At 48.3% G+C, this 27,456-nt stretch overlaps 1 long non-coding RNA gene across 1 annotated transcript in view; it reads left to right on the forward strand.

Moving 5' to 3' along the window:
• The first annotated feature begins 10 nt into the window (after positions 1–10).
• LOC125943116 (uncharacterized) overlaps positions 11–27,456 on the forward strand; it is a 33,859-nt gene continuing 6,413 nt past the window's right edge. Inside the window, exons 1-3 of the long non-coding RNA XR_007465570.1 lie at positions 11–94; positions 10,259–10,331; positions 19,108–19,255. This is a non-coding gene — a long non-coding RNA (uncharacterized LOC125943116). The remainder of the gene's footprint in view (positions 95–10,258; positions 10,332–19,107; positions 19,256–27,456) is intronic.

The following is a 27,456-nucleotide window of genomic DNA, read 5'->3' on the forward strand; positions in this document are numbered from 1 at the left end:
CTTTGCTTCCAGGGTCCAAAGCGATGCATTGGCTAGCATAGGATCAGTCCCAGCCAGCGGAACCAACTCAACTATGCGAATTACCTAGCGCAAGGTACGTCAAACCGATTTGTAACTACTCGTCACGCAGCTGTCTTCATTGGACACATATCAAAATATACAAAAAAAAAAATCGTCGGCCCTTTCACTCCGTGAAGGCGGTTAACCAGCGAAAGCTGAAACGTGCGGTCCCTCTGTTTATCACTGGGTTAATACTGTGGGTTCATGAAACTCAATTATGAGGTTACACACACGTTCAGCTGCGACGGAGAGAACGACGTCACTGACGGCATGCCCGCAGTCCGCCGTTGTCTCGAGTTTGCTCGGCGCCGTGGTTAGCAGAATTCGCCCGCCATTGCCGCTTGCGATTCTTCGAAATTAAATTGCTTCAAAATTAAATCTATCCGTTACGTAAGACAATGAACGGCTCGTACCTCCTTAAGCAATGGCTCATACCCCCGTCAACGCGGCCACCCCATTACGACGACAGAAAAGTGAAATTCTACGCGGGAATGATTAGCGGCAACGCAGCTAGCTGTGTAAGCAGACGACGTCGACGAACGTGGGAGCAGTGGCACAAGCGCGTGCCGAGCACGAGCACGAGCTGCGGGCGCCGCGTCTGCTTCTTCATGCATATAAAACCACGCTTTAAAGGGAGCGTATGACAAATCGACAATGGCTAAATCAATAAATAAAAAGAAATCGACATGGCTAAATGCGTTAGCGTGGTGTTCTCGCAACCCGGAGGTCGGTGGTTCAAATCCGCAGCCTGAGGTGCAATTTTATTTTTGCGCAGCTTGCGTTTTTTCACAGAAACACCTCTTATACCCATCGCGTCTGCTCCTCGTGCCCAGCGCGGCCTCTCCTTGGTCGCCTGCTCCCCCAGCGCGCCTCTCTCCTCTGCTGGTCTCGTGACCTGCGTGACACCGCTGGTCAGACAGACGGCGAAGGCTCGACTCAGAACAGCTTCGCTGCTAAAATATGGCCCCTGTACTTCTATGACATGTACAGCCTCCTGCATTTTACAGCGAAAGCTGCATATGGCTAGGCGAAACGAAAAACCGTTCGTCAGATGTTTCGATAAAGGTCTCCATTGGCTGCGCCGTCAGTTACGTCGTTCTCTACGTAGCACCCAAGCGTGCGCGCCATTCGCAGAGCCGCTAGTGACGTCGTTCTCTGCGTCGTATCCAAGCGCGCGCGCCAGGTGCCGCTCGAGAAACCCCCGCCGAAAGCGGGCGTTGGCCCCGGCGAACGCGTTCCCGCCATTGCCACGTTAACGCTGCTCTGCCCACAACGCCGCCTCCTCGGCTCGCTATTGTCGCATGCGTTCGATATCTCGAGTAGAGTGTACTAGACACACTCTAATCTCGAGTTAGCTCGGCGTCGTGGCTAGCTGCATCCGCCCGCCATTGGCGCTTGCGTTCCACTTCACGATTTCAACGTGGACGTTTCGTCGCAGCCGAAGCCAAAATGCCGCTCGACAAACTCCCGCCGGCGAACGCGTACCCGCCATTGCCGCGTTGACGCTGCTCTGCCCGCAATGCCGCTTGCTCGGGTCGCCGTTGTCGCATGCGTTCGATATCTCGAGTAGAGTGTACTAGACACACTCTAATATCGAGTTAGCTCGGCGTCGTGGCTAGCTGCATCCGCCCGCCATTGGCGCTTGCGTTCCACTTCACGATTTCAACGTGGACGTTTCGTCGCAGCCGAAGCCAAAATTCCGCTCGACAAACTCCCGCCGGCGAACGCGTACCCGCCATTGCCGTGTTGACGCTGCACTGCCCGCAATGCCGCTTGCTCGGGTCGCCGTTGTCGCATGCGTTCGATATCTCGAGTAGAGTGTACTAGACACACTCTAATCTCGAGTTAGCTCGGCGTCGTGGCTAGCTGCATCCGCCCGCCATTGGCGCTTGCGTTCCACTTCACGATTTCAACGTGGACGTTTCGTCGCAGCCGAAGCCAAAATTCCGCTCGACAAACTCCCGCCGGCGAACGCGTACCCGCCACTGCCGTGTTGATGCTGCTCTGCCCGCAATGCCGCTTGCTCGGGTCGCCTATGTCGCATGCGTTCGATATCTCGAGTAGAGTGTACTAGACACACTCTAATCTCGAGTTAGCTCGGCGTCGTGGCTAGCTGCATCCGCCCGCCATTGGCGCTTGCGTTCCACTTCACGATTTCAACGTGGACGTTTCGTCGCAGCCGAAGCCAAAATTCCGCTCGACAAACTCTTGCCGACGAACGCGTACCCGCCATTGCCGCGTTGACGCTGCTCTGCCCGCAATGCCGCTTGCTCGGGTCGCCGTTGTCGCATGCGTTCGATATCTCGAGTAGAGTGTACTAGACACACTCTAATCTCGAGTTGGCTCGGCGTCGTGGCTAGCTGCATCCGCCCGCCATTGGCGCTTGCGTTCCACTTCACGATTTCAACGTGGACGTTTCGTCGCAGCCGAAGCCAAAATTCCGCTCGACAAACTCTTGCCGACGAACGCGTACCCGCCATTGCCGCGTTGACGCTGCTCTGCCCGCAATGCCGCTTGCTCGGGTCGCCGTTGTCGCATGCGTTCGATATCTCGAGTAGAGTGTACTAGACACACTCTAATCTCGAGTTAGCTCGGCGTCGTGGCTAGCTGCATCCGCCCGCCATTGGCGCTTGCGTTCCACTTCACGATTTCAACGTGGACGTTTCGTCGCAGCCGAAGCCAAAATTCCGCTCGACAAACTCCCGCCGGCGAACGCGTACCCGCCATTGCCGTGTTGACGCTGCACTGCCCGCAATGCCGCTTGCTCGGGTCGCCGTTGTCGCATGCGTTCGATATCTCGAGTAGAGTGTACTAGACACACTCTAATCTCGAGTTAGCTCGGCGTCGTGGCTAGCTGCATCCGCCCGCCATTGGCGCTTGCGTTCCACTTCACGATTTCAACGTGGACGTTTCGTCGCAGCCGAAGCCAAAATTCCGCTCGACAAACTCCCGCCGGCGAACGCGTACCCGCCATTGCCGTGTTGACGCTGCTCTGCCCGCAATGCCGCTTGCTCGGGTCGCCGTTGTCGCATGCGCTCGATATCTCGAGTAGAGTGTACTAGACACACTCTAATCTCGAGTTAGCTCGGCGTCGTGGCTAGCTGCATCCGCCCGCCATTGGCGCTTGCGTTCCACTTCACGATTTCAACGTGGACGTTTCGTCGCAGCCGAAGCCAAAATTCCGCTCGACAAACTCCCGCCGGCGAACGCGTACCCGCCATTGCCGTGTTGACGCTGCTCTGCCCACAATGCCGCTTGCTCGGGTCGCCGTTGTCGCATGCGATCGATATCTCGAGTAGAGTGTACTAGACACACTATAATCTCGAGTTAGCTCGGCGTCGTGGCTAGCTGCATCCGCCCGCCATTGGCGCTTGCGTTCCACTTCACGATTTCAACGTGGACGTTTCGTCGCAGCCGAAGCCAAAATTCCGCTCGACAAACTCCCGCCGGCGAACGCGTACCCGCCATTGCCGTGTTGACGCTGCTCTGCCCGCAATGCCGCTTGCTCGGGTCGCCGTTGTCGCATGCGTTCGATATCTCGAGTAGAGTGTACTAGACACACTCGAATCTCGAGTTAGCTCGGCGTCGTGGCTAGCTGCATCCGCCCGCCATTGGCGCTTGCGTTCCACTTCACGATTTCAACGTGGACGTTTCGTCGCAGCCGAAGCCAAAATTCCGCTCGACAAACTCCCACCGGCGAACGCGTACCCGCCATTGCCGTGTTGACGCTGCTCTGCCCACAATGCCGCTTGCTCGGGTCGCCGTTGTCGCATGCGTTCGATATCTCGAGTAGAGTGTACTAGACACACTCTAATCTCGAGTTAGCTCGGCGTCGTGGCTAGCTGCATCCGCCCGCCATTGGCGCTTGCGTTCCACTTCACGATTTCAACGTGGACGTTTCGTCGCAGCCACGGAGTAAGATAAGACAGGAGCGCCGACTCCGCTCGTCTGGAAGGGACACATTCTGCAACGTGTTCGCCAGACGGCGCAACGAATGAAGAAAAACTGTAGCGGAGAGGAGCAAAGGCGCGGGGGCTCTCTCGCGGCGCCTGCTTGCCTATCCGTTTTGTCGTCTGCTCCGCGCACGCCCTGACGCCTGTAGCGCGCATAGCTCTTGCGGTTCACGGAGTGACGTTAGCAGGAGAAACAAGTCATGTATCATTTTGTTGTACCAGGCCAAATGCAGGGCATTTGTGAGGTCGCCTACATGGAACTTTACAAGGCACAGGAACAGAAAATAAACAAAGACGGAAAGAAAAACTATAGCAAATGGTAAGGCGATATAACGGCAGTTCGGGTGGTCTCAAGCAATGAAAGACGACAGCGAAAAGAAGTTTTACGCAAAAGCTGACGTTTATCACTCTTTTTTATCCGAGCACGCATCAAGTGCTAAGATGCTTCGCTTGCTTCTTTGCTTCTCGCGGTGCTTTTCGTGTCGCCCGGTTCTCTTGCGAGCAGAATCGCCATTCTCTATAAACATAATAATTGGCAATTCCTGCCCGTGTTTCCTGCTTATTATTTCACAAGAGAAGCTCTGATTATGTGTCTGCATAACTGGGGGAATCATCTCGAAGGCAAGGCTGAGAATTTACAGGGTAGCCAGCCGGTATTTACACTGGCTAACCTCCTTGTCTTTCTTTCCCTTTCTTTCTCTCTCTACATTACGGCATGTCTCTGGGCAAGGAAAGGCACCTGCACTGTGTGTAGTTGAAAGATAAATTTAAATTGAGCTCCTCCCGTCCTTCCGCATTGGCGTCTTCTTGTTCCTCCTGGCATTCAGCATCATTGAGCTACGCCAGGCTTCCCTGAACAAATTGAAGGAACTGCTCCGCTTCGAAGTCGAGGCACTTTCTTTAGATCTAGTAGGACATCACCTTTGTCTTTGCTGAAGTAACTATATATCAAAAATAAGCTGCTCCTCGAAGTGTCGCGCACATATTTTGTCCATTGATTTAAGCGCTCGCTTATTTGAGGAATTTTTTGACGCCACTGGTGGAGTTGTTGAAGATCAGATGGCGAAGCGAAGAGCGAAAACTTCTCGCGTCCTTTGCTATAACCAGATTTACAGCCGGCAACAAAACACTGTCCTGTTGCTCAGTCTCTTCACGCACAAGTATGAAGATACCTTGTTCCGTCAGGCATGAATAAACATACTGCAGACATGGTAAACAAAGCAAGGAAGACGAAAATTTCCCACCTTCGCTTCCGCGCAGACGTAGAGGAGTAAAAAACAAGTACTTCTGTTGTGTCTTTTTGTACAGCATCATTTATCGTCTGTTCCCTCTAAAGACATCTGAAAATGTTTCGTATGCGTGCATAAAAGCGCTACCGCGTGTTTATTTGCGCTTTTATTATTCGTGCGCATATATTTTTTGTGTTTCATTGCTGTCAAATTGAGACGGCCGAGGGTCCCCGTTTGTAGCAGACGACACGCTCTGCGGGTGCCGCGCTGCCCGTTCTGCACCGCCGTCGCCGCCGGTCTCCTCCACTCAGCGCATGCGCACATGGAAGCAAGCTGTCGAGTGTTTTCCACGCGCCTCGACAGATGGCGCTACGCGATGTATAATTTGCGTTGCACGGTTTGTCCCGAGCGGATGCGTTGCGCGGCGGCGGAGTCGGCGCTCCTGTTTTATCTTACTCCGTGGTCGCAGCCGAAGCCAAAATTACGCTCGACAAACTCCCGCCGGCGAACGCGTACCCGCCATTGCCGTGTTGACGCTGCTCTGCCCGCAATGCCGCTTGCTCGGGTCGCCGTTGTCGCATGCGTTCGATATCTCGAGTTAGCTCGGCGTCGTGGTTAGTAGTATGCGCCCGCCATTGGCGCTTGTATTTCACTTGAAACGCAAACATGTAACCAATAATTGAGAAACGCTTCAATACAGCGTCGGGATTAACCCACAGCTAAACACCGGGGCCTCACGTTTCAGCTTCGCTGGTTAACCATCTGTACGGAGTTCTTGGGCGGTGTTCTTTTAGCTATATCGCCCTAGAAAACTAAAATATGGTCGTACGCCAACTTGAAGGGAACATCGCATTAGACGACTCTTGCACAGGAGAGTGCTTAGTGCACTTGAGAGTACTTCTGCCGGTCTCGCTGATTATCGCCGCTTAAAGCGCTAAAATGACGCGTGATGGACGCTCGCGCGATATAGCTAAAAATGCGGGAGACTGTACCTTCAGAGTCAGAAGTTTACGGACCACGAAGTTTGAGAAAGCATTGCATTTCCGGCCAGTTTGTGACTGCACCCAACGAAACCATATAGCACAATGCTTAAGGCAGTAACACTGTGGTTATTGCTTTAGCTATGGACCGACTAACACGAGAACAAGCTTTTATAAAAACTGTGTTGTTTGCATACACTTATGCAGACTGCAAAACAGAATACTACTTTGCGTGGGGCCTAGGCTATGGAAAAATGAACCTTTATTTTTTAATCCTGTGGTCCGTAAGCTTACCATGGCGAATTTCTGTTTATTAACTTGAAAGCATTGGCTGGTTGTTATTCATATTCAGGCGGGATCTGCGCTAACTGAAAACGACACGTTGCGCTGTGGAAACGATGGCACAACATGTCGTTTTCCATGTGCCCTAAAAATAAATTCTAGGGTTTTACGAGCTAAATCCTCGATATGTTTATGAGATACGCCGTAGTGGGCGGCGTCGGGATATTTTTGGTCACGTGCACCCAATGCACGACGGGCGTTTGTTACATTTCTTCCACATCCAAATTACGTAATGGGAGGGATTGCCCCAACACATTGCTAATGTATCCGTAAATTATAATGCAGTCGAAACTCTCCAATATCAATCAATATTAGTCAGACAGGTAAGTAGATTTAAATGAAAACATAGTAGTACACTGAACAGACTTCATGAAGAAGGGAAACACAGTCATGAAAATCGGTAAGTTTCAATAAAACGAAAACACGCTCAATTTTGTCACTATAAATCTTAAAATCTGAGGAAGATGAGGAATTGGGCAGCACTGACTGCGAATTTCCTCTTCTTTGCTTGCCCTATAGTGCACCTATATGCTAAGAATACAAGACAATGAACATTACTTGGTAGTCACCTTTTTACTGAGTTAAAAAATTGTTTGAAAACAAGAACAGTATCACCGGGTTAAAATATCGAAGTGCCCCCATTGCCTCGCAACATGCATCCCCAACACCACACGGGGAGACATAAAGCCAGGGCACAACACATGAACCAAAGTTACTCTAACGACTAGGAGGTGGTCTTCACCGACGCAGCCCGTATATCGAGACAGGAAGAGTTTCGTGGCGGCAGTTACTATAGCCACCGAGGCAACCGCTCCACGAACGTCACCGTGAACACTGCACATGCCGTAGCGGCAGAGGAAGCGGCCCTCCCACAAACCAAGGCTACATACGTGATCTGAAATTCGCAAACGGCAATTCGCAATTTTGCAAATGGGCGCAAACGCAAGAGGCGTATCACATACTCAAGCGACATCCCATACACCAGGGAGAGGCCGACGTCGATAACCGAAGGCACTTGCTATGGATCCCGGCACACACTCGGACTGAGCACCCCCAACTGAAGCGGCTCACCGCGTTGCTCGAGGCCTCACTCACCGAGCATCATCGGAGGAAGAACCCCCGCGGGGTACAGCAAACGTCTGGGCGTTGGAGGATCGTATGACCAGGTTCCACGACATCACGACACACTGCCAGTTAGAGAGACGCGTACACCCATTCTCTCGACGCTAGGTTAGACAGGGCGCAAGCAGTACACTACAGACAATTACAAACGGATTCTTACAGAAACCCCAGACTCATGCACGCCATGTATCCAGACATGTACACTACAAACAGATAGATGTACATCGTGTGGCGAGGTCGTCACACTTAGTCACATGTTATGGGAGTGTCAGGAATTAACAAACAATTCGGGCAGTGCCGACCTCTCCGTCTTGTCCACCGCCAGCCTCCGCTCGCGCTGGAAGACCGCACTGCTTAGCTCGAACCTCACAGCACAACTCTGGGCCGTCCAGCGAGCCGAGGAAGCCGTTTCGAGACAAGGTCTCGGAACCGCGTCCGCGGCGGGTGCCCAGACCCACTAAAACACGGCGGACTCGAATCTGATTGATTTGAAAATAAAGTTTACGTTCTTCTTTCTTCGCCCCCTTTTTTCACCGTGTCTCGGTCTTCGCGCGCTGTAGTTGCTTCAAAGATGAACATCGACAAACTTGCTCTACTCGCAATCATGCCGCATAGAAAATGGCTTTCCAGCGTATCTAAAACCACTAAAGCCACGCGTTCACAGCTAGGATACAAATGATGCTCACAAAAGCCTTTGACAGCTTTTGCTGTTAAAAATCATCAGGAAGTCAAAATTAATCGCAAGCCCTCCCCAACGATATCCCTTACAGCTTCGGGATGTTAACCCCCTTCATTAAAAAAAAAAGTAACTTTGCGGGTATCCATCACAATGGATGTCAGACAAGTGAGGTTGAAGGCTGCACAAGAGGAGAGAGAGTGCATTTGAGATCGTAAAGATATTATTTGAGACTGAGATGCTTGTAGGGCAGATTTCTTTCACTGATGCTTTTTTTTTGCGAATTTTTCATGTTCTATTCTGGAGAAGGAATTGCGACATTACACAACAGCGCTTCTCTATGCACCTAGTTCCACTTAAAGATGTCGGCGATCCTTGCGTTATGCGAATCGGAACAAGCTGGGGCTGCTTCGGCTGATGCAATCGTTGTCGCGCGCTACCGTGCTTTCCTCGCTATAGTATATTTGTATAGTTTATATAGCATACATACAGGGTGTTTCAGCGAACACTTACAAAAATTTTTAAAGGCTGCCTGTGGCAGATAGCACAATTCTAGTTCATGAGCTGGTCTACTCGAAGAGGCGGAGATTACTTGCACGAAAAATTGAAATGCATAATCGAATAATTAACACAAACTCACTAATTAAGTTTTAATTAATTACCTGACGGCTCATATTACAATTTACTAATTATAGCTGTGGACTTCCCAAGGCGGATCGACTTGGAACGAATTCTCTGGATGACACCAGTTTCACGATATTAATTCCCGAACTTTGTGGAGAAATGCATTGGCGTTCCAGTGCATTGGAACGCGGTGTCGGCATTGGAACGCGGTGTCGGTGTTGCAGGCTGCGCTAAGCAAGATGCAGTGACGGCCGTAAGTCCGAGACGCGCGAAAATGCATTATCATCATCATGAGTAATAAGATGAAAAGTACGCGCGCACTTCCGGAAAATGCTGGGCTACGATCGCCCAGCTTCGCTGTTGCAAGCCTTCCGCAGCCGAGTGCAAGGTTAAACGTTTTTTTTTTTTTAAAGTACGGGTTTGGGCTCTAGGCTATGAGCAGACTTCTGCGTTAAGAGAAAGCTTTAGCTAGGGGACAACTATGATTTACATACTCGAACACACGTAAAACGCAGGAAGGATTTTACGAGGAAACTACTGCTGGACCAATATGAATACAATTTGGGGCATTTATAGAAACAGTTAAATTCCAGTCGCTCTTTTAAACAGAATTTATAATCAGAGCGTGGCAGTATAAAAAAAATTCCAGGAAAGTGAACAGCTTCAGAAGCATTTGTGCACGAAGTTAACAAATGCAAACAAGAATGAGATATCTCTGCTCTGTAAACTGCATTCGTTAGATCATCTGAGACAGACACATAAGACACGTGAATTCACAGTTTACAGGAAATTGCTTGAATATTTATGAGCGTTTTGCAAAAGCGATCTATTTTGTCATGTGATATGTTTTGTGATTGCTGAGGTTTGTTTAAACTTGACAATTGTGTTTTCCGAAATTATGCACTTTTTCAAAAATTTTTTGAAAAACATTTACAGTCTTATACCAAAATCTGTTTGCTTCAGTCACTCGATTCTTACTTTTTCTTTTAAATGCAACGAACCTCAACAAAGTCGGTGCAGTAGTTGGTGAGAAAAACGACTCCTTCGTTCACATGCACTTAGATCGGGGCCTCCGAGCTAAATGAAGCTTGTTCTTTAGCTTGTTCCGTCCGCCTTCACGGTCACCAATCTTATATCTCTTTTCTCTCTTGGCCGCTCATTTTCCCCGTTGCACAGTTCCTCGCTGCTCATACATTTATCTCAGGCCGACGCCTCTGCTCTTCTTATCAATCACTTAACTGTTCTTTCTCCTCTCTTTCTGTCATAAAACAGATTCCAGGAGGTGCCCACAACCAAGCTTCAGCTTCAATCACAATGTTTAGAGGCTGTGCTTTACATCCGTCAGGTACGACTTTTTTTACATTTCTGGCACTGTACGTTTCCTTTCGAATATTATAGTAATCTCTCTAAATGTGGCCCATCGATTCTATGCTGTCAGCGTAAGTTGTCATCGCCATCAGCAGCAGCCAATATCGTTTGGTTAAATAACTATACTATGGCGGAATAGGGGATTACCATATAAGGAATATACACTCACTACATGCATTAGTTTTGTGGTGGTAGCTGTTTCGCGCAATAATCTAGTTACTTACTGTTATGCTACTACTATCCCAGCAGCGTGTTCTTCTAAATCATGCCCACTGGAGGTCTAAAACCTCTCTCTCTCGCCCCACACCCCTCCTCTCCCTCCCGATCTGTAATTACTTCTGCCTAGAGTAGTACTGGGCAGTATCGAAGATACATGTATATTAGATACTATCTTAGATGCTCTTTGAGTATGTTCTATCTGTATCATGATACGGTCTGGTAAGACGTGTATTTCCAGTACATGAAAGAATGCACCGTTTATACTAAAATACAAGATACTGCTTTCTCAACATCACTGTGCGAAACAATAAACGTTGGCTGAACTCCGCTTCTCAAGCTAATACTGCTGCAACTAAGCCACCCCAATAAAACTAAAGGCAGTGAGATTATTTTATCTTTCTGCCAGAGTACTCCAGCAAGGGCAGCCGATGAGGTCTGAGCGTCCTTATTGGTCGAGCAGAGTCGCGTGGTGGCACTCGCGCCGTCTCGACAAAAGCAAGCGCGCGAACGTTTGGACGCAGCCGACGTTAATTTTGTTTTCTTGATTTTTGTTTTTAGTTGCTTCGGTGCCATGACACTAGCTCGTAGCTACCGCACTGTGCTGCGTACGCCAATGCATGCGGCGTCTTTCACGCAACATCTGATGTCGCTGTAGTGTCGTTATCAAACTTTTTCTTGCATGGTGCTTTGTTGCGAAGTCTGAAGAATGCAAAAAATGGGGTTGCCTTGCGTTTAGTGGCTTTCATACATCAGCGATTTGAAGGATCTCGTGGATGTGTGTTTGACCTGCGCCTCCTTTATTTTTTCGATGCCAGTGCAATCGCCCGCTCCGCAATGGGAATTGAATAGAATAAAACTTTATTTGACTATATGCAGCGTGCTCTCGCTTGTCGGCGTCAGCACTGTGGCCGAAAAACACACTTGTCAACAAAGGTGTATTTCTTAAGCGGGTGAGGCTGGACAGGGGATGGTCACAGTGCGCAAGGCTTTGCGCCATATGTTCAGCCTGGCTCTGATGAGCGGATGTTCGAGTATCCAGTGGGCTGTTTCCTGCGTGTTTTGCTGTAGGTTTGGTAGCGTAATTTGGGCTCTTGTTATAAAAGCGGCTCGGCTTGAGTTATGAATTAGGCATACCCATAGGATATGCTCCGTGGTTGCTGGGGCTTGGCAGTAGGCACACTTGAGGTCGGGGTATTTATTCGCGTACATCTGGTGAATTACTGTGATTGTAGCGAAGCTTCCAGTTTGTAATCTTCTTAGTATGACTTCGTAGAGGCGGGTGGCCCTTAGGGGTAGGGCTGCGTGTTTTGTTGCGTCTGCTAATTTAGCTCTTAATTCTCGCCGGCGGTGCACTTTCGCCCTGTAGTTGGCTTCATAAGCGTCGCCTTGGATGGACGTTTCGGACTGCTTTGAACTGTCATCTCCGAGTTGTTCCTTGCTTTGATGCTGCAAGGCTCGCTGATGAACTAGCTCGTTCCCCGGAATATTGGTGTGTCCAGGAATCCAATGGATTCTTACTCGGATGGATCGATTTCGTAGTCGGGAGGCTTGGCTGAGGATGTACCTGGCGTATGCCGGTAACTTCCTTCGTGATTGGAGTGTCTCTATTACTTGCAGAGAGGTTGTGAAGACGTGGATAGCTTTTGGCGATGAGTCTGAGTGTAGTAAGCTAATGCTTCCGCTAGCGTACCCTTCGGCTGCTTCGGGTAGCGAGCATGGTTGTGTAATAGAGAATGAGGATGCTTCACCTGTTCTGAAGTACCAGAACGCCCCAGTGTTGGAACCTTCCAGAGTGCACGAGGCGTCCGTGTAGATAATCTCTTCTTCTTCGGAGAAGCTTTTGAGGTACTGCGTATGCCTTTGAGCATAGTATTCCCTTCTCTCTTTGTCCGAGGCTTGATTCATATGCTTCGGAAGTGGACGGTTGTCCGTCACTGTGATATCTTCCCATAGAGGAGTGGTGGGCAGAATTTTAGGTAGGTCTTCGTTACAAACACCTATGTCGCTTCTGATGGCTCTTCCTGCACGGGTCAGTTTGAGGCTCTCATTTTGGGATTGCAGTGTAGGATCTACGTAGTCGCCTATTGGGAGAAGTGGACCTGTTCCGTAGAGATCTTCGACCTTTGCGTACTTCAGCAGCGCTGTAGCGATCCGGATGCATGTTTTGTTGATGCTTTCAATTGTGTTGAGCTGGGTCGGCGTGAATTGGAAGGAAAGGTACGCCATAGAGGAACCCTGATTGGACCAGCGCTTGTGCGAGCCTTTTGATTTGACCTTCCTATAGGCCCCATGCACTGCTTGTTAGCTTTCGCAGCACCCTTGTTGTCTGTCGTGTCGTGTGCAACGTTTTTGTACCAATTGCGTGGACTTCGCGTTTTGTTGGTATATGATACCCAGAATCTTGATGTGTTCATTGCACTGGATGCTTGTGTTCCCAATATGAAGTGAAATTTTATCTCGAAGAAATTGTTGGCTTTAGCCGTTGGTGCGCCTTAGTTCAGTGAGTTGCCGCGATGTGACGCTACCCAGAGCGTACGACTGCTTGCGTCACGCGTGCGTCTGAGCCACTGAGCGCTAGCCGCTGCCGTTCCTGCCGTAATCCTGACACACGCTTCACGCGTCTGTCATGATTACTCCTCCGACTTCCGTCGTGAGGCGCCACCCAGAGCGTACTCTCCCCCACGACCGTAAAGCAGGCGCGAACTCTAGCCGATGGGGGAGAGTAGGAAAGGACGATCGGAGAGCTTGGTGAACCGTTGCATCGGCCGCATCTGTCTGGCATCGGAAAAAATTCGCCTTTAAGAGTGGAACGCGATAGTGTTATCGGGACACGTTCGCATCGCATCGTTCGCATACAGCAAGTAGGCTTCATTCACTGCACCACTGTACGTGGGAAAGCCAGCTTACACCAATCCCCTTAAAGTCGGCTTCACTTTTCAACTGAAATGCATTGCTGGAAGGACGTTTTTCCAGGGGCAATGTAAGTGGTTTTATATTTAAATGTGAAGGCTCTAGCACCTTTTTTATTATTTTATTAATTGTTTGCTATTGCCCCGACGCGCGCAGGTCTGGTAGAAATGCTGGAAAAGGGGTTTGTGTTTGAGTTTCCTCGTAGCAGTATTATCGTACATTTAAAATACAATCCGACGCTGATTGTTAACAATCCGACAGCGAGTACTACGCCGAATGGTAAAGTACTTTATCATTTTTCTGATGGATTTCACTGAGAAATTCAATTTTGTTCACTAAAACCTTGCACCACGTGGAGGGCCTGCGCGGTCGATGTTGAATGATTTCCTCCTCCACCCGCGATCACACGCCGGTTGCCGACGCCGGATTTTCTGCGACACGGGGCCCTAAACGCTATCGCGTTAGAATAGAGGAGGTGCTGGTTTGAATATTGTGAACCAAAGCGTGGATGGCGCTGCTTCCGGGAGACTAGTGCATAAGGCGGCTATTATGTACGTGGTGGTTGCTCGCAAGCACCAAAAGGAATTTTTTGGTCTAAATTGAGAATTCTGCGAAATATGAATAAGCTACGAAAGTTGAACATTGCGGATGGACTAGAGCTTGTTTATGCGTTATGAAAGTTTGATCTGCTGGATTTTTATAGTCAACGCGCTCATAAGTAGAATATGAAAGGTCATTGCAGCTTTACGTGCTTTTTGTATACACGATACGTCACAAAAAATGTCGCTGCCGGCGTTGTCGCTGCTGTACACCTGCCTGGCGATTCGGAATTGCGTAAACGGTAATACAAGGTAAAACTCCACAGCTGTATTTGCGCCATCGTGCAGAGGCTTGTTATTGACATTCTTGTAATTATATAAGCAACTCGCTAGCTGGTCGGCAAGAAGAGCAGTGAGTTCCATCAATTACAAAAGCGACAAGAAAAAACCGCTGACAGAGCAGCACATAAAGAGATTTCATGTTAAGCAGCTAAGGCAACCTCAATAAATTGTTTCGGAATGCAAATATTATACTTTGAGCGATAAAGACAGACATTTTGAGATACTAACAGACATTTCATTCAAGTGAAACAATGTTGACTGGAGTTAAGAAATTTCGAAACAAATATTTTTGTGCATACGCGTTTGCTGCTACATTATATAGATCTATTATAATAAATTTGCGAATGCATCGAATTATCTTAAGATGCGAATGGAAGGTATCGTATCGGATACAATAATTGCGGTAGTATCTTGTATCTGTATCTCAAATACTTATTGCCGGCCGAGTATCTTTTATCGTATCATGATACAATTGGCAAAGTATCTTTGCCCAGCCCTGGCCTGGAGTTACCCAACTCCATCCTATGCTTTAATATTTCTTAATCTCATCACACTATCTAAGCCTCTGCTGTCATCGACTGCGTACCCCTTTACTTGACTCTACAGTGACCCATCGGTCACATTGTTCTACGCATTACATGGCTTGCTCTTCTCCATTTGTTCCTCTCATTCTCAACCAGAACATCAGATACACCCGTTTGCGGTGTAATCAATGCTGCCTTTTTTCTGCTCTTCACGCTGTGTCTAGCAAAAACAAGAGGGCAATCTAGAATAGGCGACTCTATTGCTTTGTATACATCCAGAGAAATGTCGGGTCACTGCTGCCGCGTAGACGGAAAAGAAGCCACACAATCCAAACCGTAAAATTTAGATATGGCACGCAAAAGAGATAGCCTTGATGAACATGGTGGCCCTAATGTCGCTATATACAGGGTGTTCCACGGAACTTTAGCCAAACTTTAAAAATATGCAAATGCCACGTAGCTGGATAGAACGAAGGAAATGACGTATGCCGTCGCTAGGGAGATACTCAGAATATCTCTTGCATTCCGCCTAATTACATAATTAGTCTTAATTAATTAATGAAGTTCTCATATAATATAATTAGATGAAAAGTGTCAATGATAAAATTGTAGAACAACATGAAAAACTCTCGATACAGCTTTCTGTTGCTCAATACGTGCTACATGAAAGTGCTTTTCCAAGCATGAAAGTAGCTCGCGAATACACGCAAAATAGGTGACCCGTAAAACGAGCAATCGCAGGGAATTGTGGGCGCGCCGTCTGCTAGCAGCTTCCGGTTCGACGGACGACGCGGCGGCATCGGCGGCATGCCCGGCGGCGTGTTTCTATTTGCGCCCAAGCCCAGTGCTCGACCGTTGGCACCGCCATGCGCCGCTCGCGCGCACCATGTTTCAAGGTGGTTTCTTTCGCCGAGGGCGTTCGAACGCAATCATATGGTTCGTATGAATGCGAACTTCGGAAGCGTTGCTGTATGGCCTAGTGGTTACGACGCTGGCTTAGGGACCTGTGGTATGCGGGCTCGTATTGAAATTTGTATTTTTTTCTTTGTATCACCATTTTCTTTTTTCCCTCTCTGTTTGGCGGTGTGGTCGGTTGAGCCCCGGTGCCGCGGCGGAAGCCGCGGTGCCGGGCACCGACGCGAAGCGGCGGTCGTTGTGGTGTTGCGAAGCGCAGCGTAGCAACACCCCAAATAAAAAAATACTGCTCCAGTCAGGTAGACTGCTCCCTCCCTGATAGTCAGATTATATTTTGATCATCAAAACAGTGATGCGTTTATTTAGGAATAGCATCGAGCCCTTAACAGCAGCCGCAGTTGTGTCTAGTCACCACCATCCCAGCGTGTTCTCCGTTCCAACGGCAGCGGCTAGCACGGCCGCCGGATTGGCGACGCGCGCGCCGATCCAGGCGGCCGTGCGGCTAGAAACATGGTACGCGCGAGCGGCGCATGGCGGCGCCAGCGGTCGAGCGCTGGGCTTGGGCGCAAATAGAAACACGCTGCCCGGCGCACGGGTTTTTCTACGCGGTTTCAACTGTCAGTCGTGCGAAGCTTTCCGTCCGCTTTGTCGACTAGCAATGTCGTACCATTCATGCAACTGATTTCTATGTGTCAGTTCGCTCTGGGCACGACGATGACGAGCCAAGAAAGGCAAGGATAGGCTTTTATTCATAAAGGAACTCTGGTTTTCGTTACGGCGGCCTTTTTTGTTTTTGCCAGGTTTAGCTTTACGACATTTGCCGTTGCGTCGACGCGCCGTCACTGACTGCTCTGCCTGCGGGTCAGTCAGACAGGTGAAAAAGTTATCGTTATCCGATAATTTATCAAGCGTATAGAGGCATTACTAATGGCATATTCGAGTGGTTGTTTCAGAGCGCTCTGGCCGTGCCAGAAAAGTGATGAAAAACAACTTTAAAGCTGTATTACGACAATAACCGGGTATGGAAGTGATGATCCTGCTTCGTTATCATCAGACGAACCCGTTTATGCAAACGGTAACGCTTAGTAACTGTTTTACATGACCTTTGTAGAGCTACCAGAGCGCTCTAACACGACCACCCGAATATGCCATTAGAAAATCGGGCGCTGAGGCGATGGCTACAGCGGTGCATGCTGTTCTGTGATCGTAGCTAGAAACCGATATCATCGGCTATAACGGCGCAGCTAGCGCGCTGTCAACGGCATTTCTCGGTCGAAACTCTAGGTTCATTTGAAGTGGTACGTAGTAGACGTTCTCGCTTTTTTTTTGTCAACAATGGCCGTATCGCCGTCATGTTACGGCTGCGCATTTTCTCTATCTGTGCTGAAGGCAGCTAAGGAGGGCTAGTCGGTTAGGAGTATTATGTATGTATCTCGCTGTGTCCCGCTTAATTTCATGCCGTAAAACCTCATTTCATAATACCTCTATATGTGCATGCGAGTACTGACATAGTTCTGGTTGCCTGAGTCAAATGTTAGAGAAAGAAATATTTTGGGGAATCATTCCGTGTCGGCTCTTACACAGCTAATCGCCGCCTGATAAGTGGCACTGTACGTTCATTTTCTTTTTGTTCACGGATGGTCTTTGCCTTGTTACAGTTTTGGAAGTGGTAGCCACTCCTCTGATGCTTGTGCACAGCTGACTCAACAAGGATTGCTGCAAGGCAGTAGTTACATGCGTTCACTTTTAACGCTTGAATTTGAGCAGCCAACGGCTGAACAGCCGACGATGGTTTTGCTAGGTACCTGCAACTGGGTAATCTTCGAGTGGGACAAAGCCGTACTGCAAGCGCCAGTGGCTCAGTCAGCTAAGGCGTTGCGCTGCTGAGTACGAGCTCGCGGGATCGAATCCCGGCCACGGGGGCCGCATTTCAATGGAGGGGAAATGCGAAAACGCCCGGGTGCTTGCGTTGTAGTGCATGTTAAAGAATCTCAGGGGGTCAAAATTAATCCGGAGCCCTCCACTACGACGTGCCTCATAATCAGAACTGGTTTTGGCACGTAAAACCCCAGAAAGAAGAACGGACTGCAAGCGCATCAATGGAATTCAACGGTGAAGCGGTGGCGGCGGCTGCGCCGACTCGAACCGGAAGCAGCTAGCAGACGGCGCATCCCACAATCCCTCGCTATTTTATTGTCGCGCGACTGGCCGCTCGAGGCACTTTCTCATCCTTACGGATGAGAAATCTTACCCCGCATTCTCTCTTATCTGGAAGACCTCTGTCGCAGAGAACGTGGTCGTTAGTCAGCACTTAATGGCCCGCATCATCATCATCGTCATCAGCGTATATTTATGTCCACTGCAGGACGAAGGCCTCTCCCTATGATCTCCAATTACCCCTGTCTTGCGCTAGCTGATTCCAACTTGCGCCCACTAGTCCCCAAGATCAACGACCTCGATGGTCTAAATAAATGTTTTCCCTCTATCTCTCTCTCAACTTGCGCCTGCAAAGTTCCTAACTTCATCGTCCCACCTAGTTTTCTGTCGTCCTCAACTGCGCTTCCTTTCTCCTGGTACCCATTCTGTAACTATAATGGTCCACCAGCTTATCCATCTTACTCATTACATGGCCTGCCCAGCTGCATTTTTTAATCCCAATGTCAATTAAAATATCGGCTATCCCCGTTTCACACCGCCCCCGTCCTGTTTCTTAACGTTAATAGCCTTAAGATGTAGTAATTGTGCTAACGATGAACGTGCCTTGCCTGAAACGCTGTACGTTAGGACTAGACGGTGATTCTCTCTAATCGCAGCGCTCTGGTAGTGCGCAATAGGCAGCTGAGCCGTCGGGTCGTACTTCTGTATTTACATGAACATTTGACCAGCGTACTAAGGGGTCGCGAGTCAGCGAACAGCAGAAGATAGCATTCAATGGCTCGAAAGTCTGTAAGAGCTGGTATCCTTGCGTATTAAAAAAATAAAACACTATATAATCAACCAAACTCGAAGAATTCCCTCAGTTACCGTCCCGTAAGCAAAACATTTTTTTTCCTCTCGCAGTTGACGTCTCATTGATAGGCACCATGAACTTCTGCGATTTCTACGAGCTCCATGAGCTTTCCAAAGCTCTGAGTTAACGAACTAAGAGGCCGTAGAAGTGTCCAGAGAAATTTTCCGCCCCGGATAGATGTCAAATGCGCACGCGCTAGATTATTTATGTCACGCATGGCTAAGGATAAGACGGCAATAGCATGTGCTATAAAGCGTTCTATTTTGCTTACGCTTCGCCTCCTCGTCGCTCCAGTGTCCGAAGGACCGGTGCCCTACTGCCAGCTCGGCCGATGGCCGACTGCGGCCCGGTGTGTTCACTGCGGGGCCGTTGGCCAAACGCTGACGCAGAGCCGTCCCAGCACCCTGGCGTGGCTCTCCTGCAGTATCCTCACAGCGCTGTGGTAAATAATTCTCGAGCCGTGTGGCGCGCTTCTCAAATAATTACTCGGAATGTGAAATAAGAAAAAAAAAGCTTTAATACGCATGTACCGTTTTCAGGCACCAAATAATTCGTTCTATTGAAAATTTAGTGTCACGACTTAGCGCTAACGACTCCTTTCGCAGGTGTAATGAAGAAGGTTCGTTTGTGGGCTGCCGCTGTCAGCGAAATCGGAGCTCTTGCTTAGCCGCAATCACCTGGGTTGTTCTACCTTCACCAAATGTAAGGCGATATATTCAGGTGACAGAGCATTAAGAAAATGCAGGTGGTTCCAGCTAAACACAAGCTCTGATCTCGCTGGCAGTGACAATCCTTTAGCGCATCTTCTTATTCACTGTGGAAACACTTGTCCGACGGCTGACATCGCTTTTTGGTATCCTTCGGTTGCAATTTTAGACATTTTCACGCCTCTGTAATGCCAGAACAGGAGGTATGAATATGCACTTCGCGTCTGGCGGTGTACACGAAAGAAAATGCGAAGCACCGGCACCAGCCAAAAGTTCAGTGCTGAAATATGCCGATATGCATATTGTAAAAGCTAAATTGATGCAAATTATGAACGCCTCTCGTCGATTCTTTCGGCTCCTGGCTCGCTTACGGTTAGACTGAATCAGGCAGTCACCGCGGGCACCGCCGTCTGCACGCGAACAATTTCTTGACGTTGCGTGCTGTGACCCGTGAAATAAATTATGCACAGAAGAGCTCGTGGCTGGCCTAGTCGGCGCTTGCCGTGAGACATAATTACCGCCAAAGGAAGCCCACGGAAACACAGACACGAGGCAAAACAATCACGGACATGTAGTCAAGATTTCGGCAATTATTTTTCATTTAAAAACGCACAGCCGCCATTGACCTCGGAATTTTGTCTCGCGCAAATCATCATCATCATCAGCCTATATCTTATGTCCACTGCAGGACGAATGCCTCTCCATGCGATCTCCAATTACCCCTGTCTTGCGCTAGCGTATTCCAACTTGCGCCTGCAAATTTCCTAACTTCATCATCCCATCTGGTTTTCTGCCGACCTCGACTGCGCTTCCCTTCTCTTGGTATCCATTCTGTAAGCCTAATGGTCCACCGGTTATCCATCCTACGCATTACATGACCTGCCCAGCTCCATTTCTTCCGCTTAATGTCAACTAGAATATCGGCTATTCCCGTTTGTTCTCTGATCCACACCGCTCTCTTCCTGTCTCTTAACGTTAGTCCTAAGATTTTTCGTTCCATCGCTCTTTGTGCGGTCCTTAACTTGTTCTCGAGCTTCTTTGTTAACCTCCAAGTTTCTGCCCCATATGTTAGCACCGGTAGAATGCAGTGATTGTACACTTTTCTTTTCAACGACAGTGGTAAGCTCCCAGTCAGGATTTGGTAATGCCTGCCGTATGCACTCCAACCCAATTTTATTCTTCTTTAAATTTCTTTCTCGGGATCAGGGTCCCCTGTGAGTAATTGACCTAGATAAACGTAGTCCTTTACAGATTCTAGAGGCTGACTGGCGATCCTGAATTCTTGTTCCCTTGCCAGGCTATTGAACATTATCTTTGCTTCTGCATATTCATCTTCAACCCAATTCTTACACTTTCTCGATTAAAGTCCTCAATCATTGGCTGTAATTCGTCTGCATTGTTGCTGAAAAGGACAATGTCACCTGCAAATCGAGGGTTGCTGAGACATTCGCCGTTGATCCTCACTCCTAAGCCTTCCCAGTCTAAGAGCTTGAATACTTCTTCTAAGCATGCAGTGAATAGCATTGGAGAGATTGTGTCTCCTTGCCTGACCCCTTTCTTGATAGGTAACTTTCTACTTTTCTTGTGGAGAACCAAGGCAGCTGTTGAATCTTTGTAGATATTTCCCAAGATATTTACGTATGCCTCCTGAACTCCTTGATAACGCAGTGCCTCTATGACTGCTGGTATCTCTACTGAACCAAATGCCTTTTTATAATCTAGGAAGGCCATATACAGAGGCTGATTGTACTCCGCAGATTTCTCGATTACCTGATTGATGACATGGATATGATCCATCGTAGAATATCCCTTTCTGAAGCCAGCCTGTTCTCTTGGTTGGCTGAAGTCAAGTGTTGCCCTGATTCTATTGGAAATTATCTTGGTGAATATTTTATACAATAGTGAATGCAAGCTAATGGGTTATAATTCTTCAATTATTTAACGTCTCCCTTCTTATGGATTAGTATAATGTTGGCGTTCTTCCAGCTCTCTGGTACACTTGAAGTTGTGAGGCATTGCGTATAAAGGGCCGCAAGCTTTTCTAGCATGATATCTCCTCCATGTTTGATTAAATCGACTATTATTCTATGTTCTCCAGCACCTTTTCCCGTGGTCATGTTATTCAAGGCCCTTCTAACTTCGTTGCTAGTTATAGAAGGAGCCTCTGTATCCGGTTCATCACTATTTCGAATGAAAGTAGCTTGGCTGTTTTGGGCACTGTACAAGTCAGTGTAGAATTCTTCCGCTGCTTTTACTATGTCATCGAAATTGCTGGTGATATTACCACGCTTATCTTTCAGTGCATTCATCTTGCCTTGTCCTATGCCAAGCTTTCTTCTTACTGATTTAATGCTGCGTCCATATTTTTACGGCTTCCTCAATCTTTCCCATGTTATAATTTCGAATATCCCTTACTTTCTTTTGGTTGATCAGTTTTGACAGTTCAGCGAATTCTATCTGATATCTTGAGTTGGACATTTTCATGTTTTGTCGTTTCTTTATTAGGTCCTTTGTTTCTTGGGAGAGCTTACCTACTGGTTGCCTTGGTGCCTTACCTCAATTGCTTCTTCTGAGATCAACCTAGTTACGGTTGCATTCATTACCTCTATGTTGTCTTTATCTTCATTTTCTAAAGCTGCATATTTGTTTGCGAGCACCAGCCTGAATTGGTCTGCTTTTGCCCTTACTGCCTCTAGGTTGGCCTGTTTCCTCTTGACTAATTTCACTCTTTCGAGAGAAATCCTAGACGTCACTAACCTGTGGTCACTGCACTTTACCTTACCTAACACTTCTATATCCTGCACTATGCTTGGATCGGCAGAGAGTATGAAATTTATTTCATTCCTTGTTTCTCCATTAGGGCTTTTCCAGGTCCACTTCCTGTTGCTGCGCTTCCTGAAGAAGGTATTCATTATTAGGAGCCTATTCTTTTCCGCGAATTCTAATAACACCTCTCCTCTTGCATTCCTAGAATCGATACCGTAGTTGCCAATTGCTTGCTCACCAACCTGCTTTCCCCCCACTTTTGCATTGAAGTCGCCCATGACTACAGTATACTGATTTTGCACCTTTCTCATTGCTAATTCAACATCTTTATAAAACTGTTCTATTTCTTCATCATCGTGACTAGAGGTTGGGGCGTAGGCTTGTACTACCTTCATTTTGTACCTCCTATTCAGCTTTATTACGACGACTGCTACCCTCTCATTAATGCTGTAGAATTCATCAATGTTGCCCGCTATGTTGTTATGTTCTAGAAGTCCTACTGCGGATTCTCTCTTGTCTGGAAGACCTCTGTAGCAGAGGACGTGGCCGTTAGTCAGCACGGTGTAGGCCTCACCAGTCCTTCTAACCTCACTAAGGCCAATGATATCCCAGGCAATGCCTGATAATTTTTCAAATATTCCTGCTAAGGTAGCCTCACTCGAGAGGGTGCGCGTGTTGAACGTTGCCAGGTTCAGTTTCCATTGGCGGCCTGTCCGGACCCAGAGATTCTTAGCACCCTCTGCCGCGTAGCAGGTCTGACCGCCGCCTTGGTCAGGTGCTCCGCAGCCACTGGGGACTGAGGGCCATGGGTTAATTGTCGGAGTCATAAGGGAGGTAGTGGCCGAGTACTGCACCAGGGAGGCCAATTCCTGTTCTGGTGAGGGAGTGACTTTGATGAAGCTCAGTGGGCCTTCCTAGTTTGGTTGCACCTGAACTCGTATAGCCCCACTAACTCTCGGCAGTATATTTTTTTCTTGCCGGTGTCAGGCACCACTTCATGCCTGAAAATGTAGTGGACTGGAGTAGTATTCGAACTTACGACCTTCAGATTTGAGGCCGGGTATTCTACCTCTGCTCCACGCCACCACTCGCGCAAGTATTGCGCTGTAACTGAGTGGTTACCGTAACTGGGCCCAAAACTGTACATTGAAGCATGAGCGGGAGTTTGATCCCTGTGAGCGTTGATAAAGGAAGGAAGGAAGGAAGGAAGGAAGGAAGGAAGGAAGGAAACATTTATTAGGTCCTGAAAGCTGTGAGTTGCCTCACAAAGTGGGCTGCTCCCACGTTTGGACCGGCAGGCAGAGCCTTTTGGCCTAGTCGTGGGCTTGCTGGACGGCCCATAGTTGCTCGGTCAGGTCAGGGGTGTGAATCGCTGCCTTTAGCCTGTCCCGATCCTTGGCTAAATTTTCGTTGGTTCGGTTGCACGACGAGAGCATATGTTCTAAGTCAAGTGGGCATTGCAGTCGGCACACTGTGTGTTAGGATATTCGTCTGCCATGCATAAATGAAGTCTTCTTGGTGTGGGATAAGTGTTTGTTTGTAGCAGTCTTAAAGTAAGTACCGGTGGCCTTTTTAATGTGGGGTGTGGAGTGCTGAATTCTCTTCGGCTGAGATAGAAATGTTTTGTGAGCTCGTTGTATGTAGAGGGCGCATCCCTGTTCTCTTGGCGATGGTTTGTACCCTCGAAGGTGGCGTCACGGAGGGTCAGTTCTCGCGCGCTCTTATGAGCCATCTCGTTGAGATTCGGGGGGGGGGGGGGGAGGGGCTTCTCTATATTGCCTAGGTGTGCTGGGAACCAGCATAAGGAGTGGTAATAGATCTTGCTCTTTTTGATGATGTGTAATGCCTGCTGTGATATTGTATCTTTCTGAAAAGCTCAGACTGTACTTCGTGAATCGCTATAAATATATGGTCTACATTTATCAGTTAGTGCTAGAGCGATTGCTACTTGCTCCGCAACCTCTGGTTTGTCAGTGTTTACCGTGGCTGAGTTTATGGTTTTGCCTTTGTTGTCTACCAGCGCAACAGTTAAAGCTTTTCTGTCCACATGTCGGGCGGCGTCTTCGAAGCAAACTCTTTGGTTTTATTTGCGAATGGTCCGGAGTAGGCAGGCTCCTCTGGCTACTCTTCTCTCTACATTGTGTTCAGGGCTCATGTTGCGGGGCAATTAATTGTCTGACTTCATATTGTTTGCGAATGTCCAGTGGTATGTCTGCATATAGGGAGTTGATCATTGCTGCGTTAAAGTCTAGTTCTTGGAGTAAGGCTCGCCCGATCTGGTGTTTGATAGTCTTGCGATTTGAGTTCTTTCTTGTGCTTTTGCAATCTCCTCTAGGGTGTTATGCACGCCAAGTGGCATTAGGCGTTCCGTGCTTGTGCAGTTAGGGATACCTAGAGCTTGTTTGGCTATCTTCCTGAGCTGGACATTTAGCTTTTCTTTCTCCGAGGCTTTCCATTTGTGCATTGCTGCTTCGTATGTGAAGTGGCATAAAGCGAAGGCGTGCATTAACCTGAGCAGGTTGTCTTCTTTGAGACCCTGTTGTCTGTTGGCCACTCTTTTGATCAGTCTCATAGCGTTGTCTGTCGTCTTGATTAGCCTGTTCATAGACTTAGCGTTGACTCCGTTTGCTTCGATTACCATGCCAAGAACTCTGATTGAATCTTTTGGCTTGGGTCCGGGCCTAGTTGCAACTAGGCCCCGACCCAAGCCAAAATAATGGTTCTACGCTAAGGACCGTAACATCAATATTCACACTAGAAATGGCGGCACAATTCCGATAGTGGAATCAATATACAGCATGACCAAAACCTACCCAGGAGAAATCTAGAATACATCATGACAAAAATAATCCGCAATAAGACGAACACAAAGAGTCTGTTCATCCTGAACATTTACAGCAACCCTAAAGATTACTCACAGAAATTTAAACAACTCTTCAAACGAGCATGCAGCAAGGCTGATGAAAACCTACTGGTAATATCTGGTGACTTCAACGCCCCCTGCCGCATATGGGGGTACAAATATGACACAGCTAAGGGCAAGGACCTATGGCACAGTGCCACTGAACTTGATCTCACTCTAACTACGGACCCAGCCTATCCAACCACGACAGGCACCTCCACGTGTAGAGACACCACACCGGACTTGGCCTTCGTCAGAAACACCTCTAACTACTGCTGGAGCAATCTCCTTGAGGACTATGGAAGCGACCACTACATAAGTGAGATAACATTCTCGATGACACTGCGAAAGGCCAAGGTCCACACATATGTGGATTGGGTAAAATTTAGGGAAAATAAAGCGGACAAACTTAAAAGTCAGCCCAGTTTATACTAGAGATACTTAAAAGTCAGCCCAGAGTTTATACTAGAGACTATCTCGGACCTCAATCTCGGCCCTAGATTCCATGCACATGTCAGCTCTTTCTCAACCAACAGAACAGCAACGCTCTAGATAGGAGAGCTGACGTCAGCCCAGTTTATACTAGTTATACTTAAAAGTCAGCCCAGAGTTTATACTCTGGGCTGACTTTTCAGCTGGTTGCTGATTAATGTCGTCGTCCCTTTACGTCCGCGTGATTCTACTACTGCGTTGTATCCGGTGAGCGTGGGGTTGACCATGTTGGTCTCCTGAAGGAGAATAATTTGCGGTTTATCTTGCCTAGCTCGAATATATTGCTGAAGGGGAGCCTTTTTGCGAGCGTAGCCCCTACAGTTCCATTGCCAAATTCGAAAAGCCTCAGTGTGCAGGCATTGCAGGGCCATGCTGTTGGCATGCATTATTTTGGCATGCTCTGGTTTCAGTAGTTTCTAGTGTGTTGACTCTGCGGTCTAGTCCCTGAACTGTCCCGGATGTGTCCAATTTGCTCAGCTAACTTATTTTGTCCCTCCTTGAGGGCGTTCATGCTTTCTGCGGGTTTGTCAAGAATTTACCAGGTTTCCGTCTTGGCTTTACATGGTTTAGTGCTTTGTGTAGCGGAAATCGCTTTTCTATTAGCTGGGTTGGATGCTTGGTCGGCTATTGGTACATCCATTGCCTCGGTCTCCGCAGCGTTGCTTTTGACTGGTGTTGCAAGTGTATCTCTAAGTTGTTTGATTTCCTCCATCAAGCTGATTACTAGTTTTCGCAATTCTAGATTGTCGCGTTCTAACCTTCGGATTATGCCTGAATTGTCTTTATGCTCTGGTCGTGCAACCGAACCTACCTCTTTTTGTTGGTCTTGCTGCAGTCTTTGGGCCCAGGTGACTCGAGCGTTCCCGTCCTTGCTGGTTTCTGCTTGATCCAGGTTACCGTTGGCCGGCGTCTGACGATTGAACCGGACCTTTGATCCGAACCTGCCCTTGCTTGGGCCTCTGGAGCGGCTCCGGGAGGTCTTCCTTGATCACCTTAGTCATGTTTCTTGACCTTGATCTTCCTCGAACTGTTGTTTCAGTTCCAATTTGTATCAGGTTAAGTTGGGGGAATTCTTGTTTCTCTAGCTTAAATGAATTCGGATGGTTTACTTCAGTCCTGACCGATGTCTTAGTCTTTTCAATTCTCCGTCGTCTGACGACGTAAGGTAGTTGGAAACGTTGCCTACATTCTCTGCTGGCTGTGAGGTGTCCCTCTCCACATAGTGAACATTTGGGAGTGCAATTATGCATATCTGTGGGGTTGGGTACGCCGCAACCCCTGCAGATGGTTTCATCTGGCGATGGACACACATCGGCGTGGTGTCCCAGCCTGCCGCAGACGTAGCACATATCTACTTGCTTGCGGTATAACGTGCATTTGAATAGGGCATTGTCATATCTCACGTAGTTTGGGACTTGAAATCCGTCGAAGGCTATGATTACTGTGTTTGTTTCCTTTATCCGCTTTGCTGCCAGTGCTAGGGGGTTGCGTGGGTTGACTATCTTGCGGTTCAGTAGGTCTTGTGTCTCGCTGAGCGGAACGTTTCGTATAATTACCTTGCATGTTTCGTGCGGCGCTGACCTGTAGGCGGCGGTTTCGTGAGCTTGGCCATTGATGAAAATGTCCTTAATCTTGGCATATCTGGTTGCATTCTCTTCGAGCGGTGTGCTAACCACGACGATGTTTTGCTGGTTGTTTGGGCAGATCACGTAATCTTCCCGTTGAGAAAGTTTTATGCATGCGGCTGCCGTTATTGCGTCAGTCACGGTCGTTGCC

This window comes from Dermacentor silvarum, chromosome 2, assembly GCF_013339745.2.
Source record: "Dermacentor silvarum isolate Dsil-2018 chromosome 2, BIME_Dsil_1.4, whole genome shotgun sequence".
Classification (NCBI taxonomy): Eukaryota; Metazoa; Arthropoda; class Arachnida; order Ixodida; family Ixodidae; genus Dermacentor; species Dermacentor silvarum.